This window comes from Nerophis ophidion, linkage group LG03 (genome assembly GCF_033978795.1).
Source record: "Nerophis ophidion isolate RoL-2023_Sa linkage group LG03, RoL_Noph_v1.0, whole genome shotgun sequence".
Lineage (NCBI taxonomy): Eukaryota > Metazoa > Chordata > Actinopteri > Syngnathiformes > Syngnathidae > Nerophis > Nerophis ophidion.
Genome location: NC_084613.1, coordinates 6,466,574 through 6,476,031, shown reverse-complemented (window position 1 = coordinate 6,476,031; position 9,458 = coordinate 6,466,574).

Here is a 9,458-nt window from a genome sequence, read left to right as displayed (position 1 = left end):
ACTCTCTCACTATTATGTTAGATCCACTATGGACTGGACTCTCTCACTATTATGTTAGATCCACTATGGACTGGACTCACACTATTATGTTAGATCCACTATGGACTGGACTCTCACACTATTATGTTAGATCCACTATGGACTGGACTCTCACACTATTATGTTAGATCCACTATGGACTGGACTCACACTATTATGTTAGATCCACTATGGACTGGACTCTCACACTATTATGTTAGATCCACTATGGACTGGACTCACACTATTATGTTAGATCCACTATGGACTGGACTCTCACTATTAAGTTAAATCCACTATGGACTGGATTCTCACACTATTATGTTAGATCCACTATAGACTGGACTCTCACTATTAAGTTAAATCCACTATGGACTGGACTCTTACTATTAAGTTAGATCCACTATGGACTGGACTCTCACTATTATGTTAGATCCACTATGGACTTGACTCTCACACTATTAAGTAGAGCCACTACGGATTTGCACATCTGCGGTCCCCTCCAAGGTTTCTCATTGTCATCCCATTGTGTTGAGTTTTTCCTTGCCCTGACGTGGGATCTGAGCCCAGTATATCGTTGTGGCTTGTGCAGCCCTTTGAGACACTTGTGATTTAGAGCTATATAAGTAAACATTGATTGATGTGTTCACTTGTCCACAGTATACATTTCCTTCTCCATGTCTCAAGAAGACTAGAAACACAAGTACACACCCTCTCCTGACGGACAATTTTGATTTGATATCATTAATCATTAAAAAAAAATGATGGTATCGTTCCTTATCATATTTTTGTGTTTGAAAACTGGTTGCAAACACTCAGATCTACGACACCCGGGGTCCGTCTTTAAAGGTGAAGTCATGTGTCGGCCATCGCCTAGGCAACCACAGCTGCAGACATCCTTGGTGAAGCTGTAATCCTCCAAATGCTTCAACTTTATATAACATCTAATCCATGTTACTCAAGAATCCACTTCACCCCCCCGAACATCTTAAACCCAAACTCAGCGGTGCCAAGTTTAATTTGTTCTCTGACAAGATTCTACATTTGTTTATTCGTCTCCCTTTAGAGAAACTTGGGTCCGGGACATTTCACATAGAACAATAGAACAATATAAAGTGCTTTACATGACATTACCAGAGGTGGGCCACGCCCCCTCCAGCTCCATGCGGACCTGAGTGACGTGTCGACAGCCTGTTTTCGAGTCCGCTTTCCCATGTCTGCCCAATGACTTTATAACTGTAGAAGGATCGAGGGCGAGTTCTTGGTTTCTTATTAACAACAAACAACAACAGCAGTCACGTTTTCGTCTACCGTAAAGCAGTTCGTCTGCCGTAAACAGCAATGTTGTGACACTCTTAAACAGGACAATACGGCCATCTACTCTACATGCATATAGTTAGACAAAAAAGGATGGACCATTCAACCCTTAACTCAACAATGAGTAGATGAGTGTTATGTGTGTGTAAATGTGTAAATAAATGAACACTTAAATTCAAGTATTTCTTTTATATATACATATATATATATATATATATATATATATATATATATATATATATATATATATATAAAGAGTGTGTGAAGTACAATATGGAGATATTTGGACTAAAAAACTAACAATAAAAACTACAATTCTACTGGTTAATAAAGAGTGTGTGAAGTACAATATGGAAGTATTCAGGCTTCAAAACTAACAATAAAAACTACAATTCTACTGGTCGATAAAGTGTGTGAACTACTATATAGAGGTACTTGGACTTAAAAACTAACAATAAAAACTACAATTCTACTGGTTAACAAAGCGTGTGGTGAAGTACTATATAGAGGTACTTGGACTTAAAAACTAACAATAAAAAATACAATTCTGCTGGTCAATAAAGAGTGTGTGAAGTACAATATAGAGGTATTTGGATTGAAAAACTAACAATAAAAACTACAATTTTACTGGTTAATAAAGAGTGTGGTGAAGTACAATATGGAGGTGTTTGGACTAAAAAACTAACAATAAAAACTAAAATTCTACTGAATGATAAAGAGGGTGGTGAAGTACAATATGGAGGTATTTGGACTGAAAAACTAACAATAAAAACTACAATTTTACTGGTTAATAAAGAGTGTGGTGAAGTACAATATGGAGGTGTTTGGACTAAAAAACTAACAATAAAAACTAAAATTCTACTGAATGATAAAGAGGGTGGTGAAGTACAATATGGAGGTATTTGGACTGAAAAACTAACAATAAAAACTACAATTTTACTGGTTAATAAAGAGTGTGGTGAAGTACAATATGGAGATGTTTGGACTAAAAAACTAACAATAAAAACTAAATTTCTACTGAATAATAAAGAGGGTGGTGAAGTACAATATGGAGGTATTTGGACTGAAAAACTAACAATAAAAACTACAATTTTACTGGATAATAAAGAGTGTGGTGAAGTACAATATGGAGGTATTTGTACTTTAAAACTAACAATAAAAACTACAATTCTACTGGTTAATAAAGAGGGTGTGAACGACAATATGGAGGTATTAGGACTAAAAAACTAACAATAAAAACTACAATTCTACTGGTTAATAAAGAGTGTGTGACGTACAATATGGAGGTATTTGGACTAAAAAACTAACAATAAAAACTACAATTCTACTGGTTAATAAAGAGTGTGTGACGTACAATATGGAGGTATTTGGACTAAAAAACTAACAATAAAAACTACAATTCTACTGGTTAATAAAGAGTGTGTGAAGTACAATATGGAAGTATTTAGGCTTCAAAACTAACAATAAAAACTACAATTCTACTGGTCGATAAAGTGTGTGAACTACTATATAGAGGTACTTGGACTTAAAAACTAAAATTCTACTGAATAATAAAGAGGGTGGTGAAGTACAATATGGAGGTATTTGGACTGAAAAACTAACAATAAAAACTACAATTTTACTGGATAATAAAGAGTGTGGTGAAGTACAATATGGAGGTATTTGGACTAAAAAACCAAGAATAAAAAATACAATTCTACTGGTTAATAAGACAAAGTGAAGTACAATATGGAGGTATTTGGACTAAAAAAATAACAATAAAAACTACAATTCTACTGGTCAATAAAGAGTGTGTGAAGTACAATATGGAGGTATTTGGACTAAAAAACCAAGAATAAAAACTAAAATTCTACTGGTTAATAAGACAAAGTGAAGTACAATATGGAGGTATTTGGACTAAAAAAATAACAATAAAAACTACAATTCTACTGGTCAATAAAGAGTGTGTGAAGTACAATATGGAGGTATTTGGACTAAAAAACTAACAATAAAAACAAAAATTTTACTGAATAATAAAGAGGGTAGTGACGTACAATATGGAGGTATTTGGACTAAAAAACCAAGAATAAAAACTAAAATTCTACTGGTTAATAAGACAAAGTGAAGTACAATATGGAGGTATTTGGACTAAAAAAATAACAATAAAAACTACAATTCTACTGGTCAATAAAGAGTGTGTGAAGTACAATATGGAGGTATTTGGACTAAAAAACTAACAATAAAAATAAAAATTTTACTGAATAATAAAGAGGCTAGTGACGTACAATATGGAGGTATTTAGACTAAAAAACTAACAATAAAAACTACAATTCTACTGGTTAATAAAGAGTGGGAGATCTTGCCCCAAGTGGAGGAGTTCAAGTACCTAGGAGTCTTGTTCACGAGTGAGGGAAGAGTGGATCATGAGCTCGACATGCGGATCGGTGTGGCGTCTTCAGTAATGCGGACGCCGTATCGATCCGTTGTGGTGAAGAAGGAGCTGAGCCGGAAGGCAAAGCTCTCAATTTACCGGTCGATCTACGTTCCCATCCTCACCTATGGTCATGAGCTTTGGGTTATGACCGAAAGGACAAGATCACGGGTACAAGCGGCCCAGATGAGTTTCCTCCGCCCGGTGGAACTCAGAGTAAAGCCGCTGCTCCTCCATATGGAGAAAAGCCAGAAGAGGTGGTTCGGGCATCTGGTCAGGGAGGTGTTTAGGGCTCGTCCGACCAGTAGAAAGACCCAGGACACGTTGGGAAGACTATGTCTCCCGGCTGGCCTGGGAACACCTCGGGACACCTCGGGAGGGGCTGGATCAAGCTGCTGGGGAGAAGGAAGTCTGGGCTTCCCTGCTTAGGCTGCTGCCCCCGCGACCTGACCTCGGATAAGCGGACGGGTTTTGACGTTGATTTCACCGTTGAATTTTGGAGATTTTCCAACCAATATTCTACAAAAATAACGTTGAAACAACATGCTTTTTGACGTTTAATCAAAGTTGGGTTTTGACCTTGATTTGACCGTAGAAGAACTGCAGCCTAACCTAACTAGTCTTGGTTTTCAAAACGGTACATCGGGTCTTCTGTGGCAGAACTTTGCTTCTATAGAAATGTTCCTCTTTTTTTTTACCTCCGAGGGCGCCGGCATGCCTGCTAAATGAAGCCTGAGAGCGCTTGCACTGTCAGCTCATTTCAAGAAAGGAAATGAAGGACAACAGCCATCCAGGACTATGAAGTTTGAGACATCTTTGGGCTGATTCTACAAAATAATCCAATTAGCAGTTTTCAAGGCAACACGGCGATGATATCAAACATGGCATCATCAGCCAGCTCGCTACACCTGCCATAGTTGGTCCCCATGTGCCGCTTTTCAATTTGCTCGTGAAGAAGAGGTTTCTTCTAGAAAGAATGTCCGTTGCTCATTTAAATATGGCGGGAAGGCCAGGCAGGGCAGTGTGTGAAGGAAGGGCTTCCACTCATAATTACTCATGTTTGAAATTTTAACCCTAAACCCAACCCTAACTCTAACCCATGGCTATTTTGAAGAAAGTAGAATACAAAACATGTTTTCAGTTATTTCACCTTTTTTTGTTAAGTACATAACTCCACATGTGTTCCTTCATAGTTTGGATGTGACAATATACAATGTAAATAGTCATCAAAATAAAGAAAACACTTGGAACGAGGAGGTGTGTCCAAACTTTTGGCCTGTACTATACACACACATATATATATATATATATATATATATATATGCTGTATAAACAGTATGTGTGTGTATATATGTATCAATCAATCAATCAATCAATGTTTATTTATATAGCCCCAAATCACAAATGTCTCAAAGGACTGCACAAATCATTACGACTACAACATCCTCGGAAGAACCCACAAAAGGGCAAGGAAAACTCACACCCAGTGGGCAGGGAGAATTCACATCCAGTGGGACGCCAGTGACAATGCTGACTATGAGAAACCTTGGAGAGGACCTCAGATGTGGGCAACCCCCCCCTCTAGGGGACCGAAAGCAATGGATGTCGAGCGGGTCTAACATGATACTGTGAAAGTTCAATCCATAGTGGCTCCAACACAGCCGCGAGAGTTCAGTTCAAAGCGGATCCAAGACAGCAGCGAGAGTCCCGGCCACAGGAAACCATCTCAAGCGGAGATGGTTTCCTGTATGGTTTCCACATATATATGTGTATATATGTATATATATGGATGTATGTGTGTGTATATATATATAAATATATATATATATATATATATATATATGTGGACCGTCACATATATATATATATATATATACAGTAGGGCATATACATATATACATTATATATATATGTATATGTATATATATATATATATATATATATATATATATATGTTTGTATGTATGTATATATCAATGTAAATGTACAGTATGAATGTGTGTACATACGTGTATATACTGTATATATGTGTGTATATATATATACACATACATATACATCTGTATGTATGTATGTATATATATGTATGTGTGTATATATATACATACATATATATGCATATATATATTTATATATACACACATATATATATATATGTATATATATACTGTATATATGTATATATATGGATGTATGTGTGTATGTGTGTGTATATATGTATATGTATATACATACATATATATCTGTATATATATATATATATATATTTATATATATATATACACACACACATATATATGTATATATATAGTGTGTGTATACATATATATATATATATATATATATATATAAATATATAGTCGAAGTTTCTGTGGTTTATTCAATACCAGGTAGAGCGGAATATACCTTGGGTCAGGAAAAAACACGGAGGCTATATCATCCCTACAAGCCTGTTTTTGCAGGTTTATATGTATATATATATATACATATATATATATATATATATATATATATATATATATATATATATATATATATATATACATGTGTGTGTGTGTGTGTTTGTTACATGGATATGTTGGATATGTAATTGATATAATTGGATATCAGGGATACTAAAAGTTTGTGAAAGTTTGACTCCTAGCTGGTTTAATTTTGTGACGACCTCGTTAAAGTTTTGTAATCAATTAGAAATATCAAGCGGCTAAAATGCACCAAACATGCATTGAGTATGTAGAGAGAGTTTTACATTTTTCCCATCATGCACTCTAATAAATTGAAATGGGCGTCACTTGTTCAGTAATGTTCAGTCAGCAGGTTGTGGGTTTTTTTCGCGCCATGACTAAGGAAGGTTGTTTGGACTGCACCATATGAGTAAATGCTGTGCCAGTATGTTAAAGTACTTTCATAGGTCATGGATCTGATTTACTCCCATTGTCCACAAGATGGCAGCAAATATGTCGTGTTCAGAAGCTGCCTGGTAGTCAAGATTATTCTGGAAGTTCTCGGTGTGAAGATGTGGTCTTTGGTGAGGTTTGTTTTCCCGTGCTCAGTGTCAAGAGTGCAGAGCATGAATGTGATGTGACTGCCTGGCAACTACAGGCTTAAATCGTGGTGACATGATTAACAACAGGTGCGTGAGTCCAAATGAATCAGGTGCGTGACATGAGGACAGGTGAAAACTAAAGGGTTGTCATGGAAACAAAACAGGGAGTGAAAAAACAGGAACTGACAAAATCCAAAAACCACACAGAACATGGTCACCAAGACATGATACTTTGCGGGCTCGACGCCGATGGGCCGCACTTGGCCCGCGGGCTGTAGTTTAGTTACCCCTGCACTAAACTCAACCTCACTAAAACCTAAGCAGATTAAACTATCAAATCCTTCCTCGTATGGACAATCGTAAAAGAAAAAGTTGATGAATTAATGCGTCACTTGTCCAGTGAGTGATGAATGATGAATGTCTCCGACAGTACAGCGTGACTCCTCCAGTAACAATGGTCGTGTTTGTCACGCAGCTGCAGAAAAATATGGAGGTATTTGAGCTTCCAAACTAACAATAAAACTACTATTCTACTGGTTAACAAAGAGGGCGTGAAGTACAATATGGAGCTATTTGGACTAAAAAATAACCATAAAAACTACAATTTTACCGGTCAATAAAGAGGGTGTGAACGACAATATGGAGGTATTTGGACTAAAAAACTAACAATAAAAACTACAATTCTACTGGTTAATAAAGGGTGTGTGAAGTGCAATATGAAGGTATTCAGGCTTCAAAACTAACAATAAAACTACAATTCTACTGGTCAATAAAGAGTGTGTGAAGTACAATATGGAGGTATTTGAACTAAAAAACTAACAATAAAAACTACAATTCTACTGGTTAAGAAAGAGTGCGTGAAGTACAATACGGAGGTATTTGGACTAAAAAACTAACAATAAAAACTACAATTCTACTGAATAATAAAGAGGGTGGTGACGTACAATATGGAGGTATTTGGACTAAAAAACTAACAATAAAAACTACAATTCTACTGGTTAATAAAGGGTGTGTGAAGTGCAATATGAAGGTATTCAGGCTTCAAAACTAACAATAAAACTACAATTCTACTGGTCAATAAAGAGTGTGTGAAGTACAATATGGAGGTATTTGAACTAAAAACTAACAATAAAAACTACAATTCTACTGGTTAAGAAAGAGTGTGTGAAGTACAATTACGGAGGTATTTGGACTAAAAAACTAACAATAAAACTACAATTCTACTGGTTAATAAAGAGGGTGTGATGTACTATATGGAGGTATGTGGACTAAAAAACTAACAATAAAAACTACAATTTTACTGGTTAATAAAGAGTGTGTGAAGTGCAATATGAAGGTATTTAGGCTTCAAAACTAACAATAAACTACAATTCTACTGGTCAATAAAGAGTGTGTGAAGTACAATACGGAGGTATTTGGACTAAAAAAACTAACAATAAAACTACAATTCTACTGGTTAATAAAGAGGGTGTGATGTACTATATGGAGGTATGTGGACTAAAAAACTAACAATAAAAACTACAATTTTACTGGTTAATAAAGAGTGTGTGAAGTGCAATATGAAGGTATTTAGGCTTCAAAACTAACAATAAAACTACAATTCTACTGGTCAATAAAGAGTGTGTGAAGTACAATACGGAGGTATTTGGACTAAAAAACTAACAATAAAAACTACAATTCTACTGGTTGATAAAGAGTGTGTGAAGTACAATATGAAGGTATTTAGGCTTCAAAACTAACAATAAAAACTACAATTTTACTGGTTAATAAAGAGTGTGTGAAGTACAATATGGAGGTATTTGGACTAAAAAACTAACAATAAAAACTACAATTCTACTGGTTGATAAAGAGTGTGTAAAGTACAATATGAAGGTATTTAGGCTTCAAAACTAACAATAAAACTACAATTCAACTGGTCAATAAAGTGGGTGGTGACGTACGATATGGGAGGTATTTGGACTTTAAAACTAACCATAAAAACTACAATTTTACTGGTTAATAAAGAGTGTGTGAAGTACAATATGGAGGTATTTGGACTAAAAAACTAAGAAAAAAAAACTACAATTCTACTGGTTAATAAGACAAAGTGAAGTACAATATGGAGGTATTTGGACTAAAAAAATAACAATAAAAACTACAATTCTACTGAATAATAAAAAGGGTGGTGACCTACAATATGGAGGTATTTGGACTAAAAAACTAACAATAAAAACTACAATTCTTCTAGACAATAAAGAGTGTGTGAAGTACAATATGGAGGTATTTGGACTAAAAAAATAACCATAAAAACTCCAATTCTACTGGTTAATAAAGAGTGTGTGAAGTACAATATGGAGGTATTTGGACTAAAAAACTAACAATAAAAACTACAATTCTACTGGTTAATAAAGAGTGTGTGAAGTACAATATGGAGGTATTTGGACTAAAAAACTAACAATAAAAACTACAATTCTACTGGTTAAGAAAGAGTGTGTGAAGTACAATACGAGGTATTTGGACTAAAAAACTAACAATAAAACTACAATTCTACTGGTTAATAAAGAGGGTGTGACGTACTATATGGAGGTATGTGGACTAAAAAACTAACAATAAAAACTACAATTTTACTGGTTAATAAAGAGTGTGTGAAGTGCAATATGAAGGTATTTAGGCTTCAAAACTAACAAT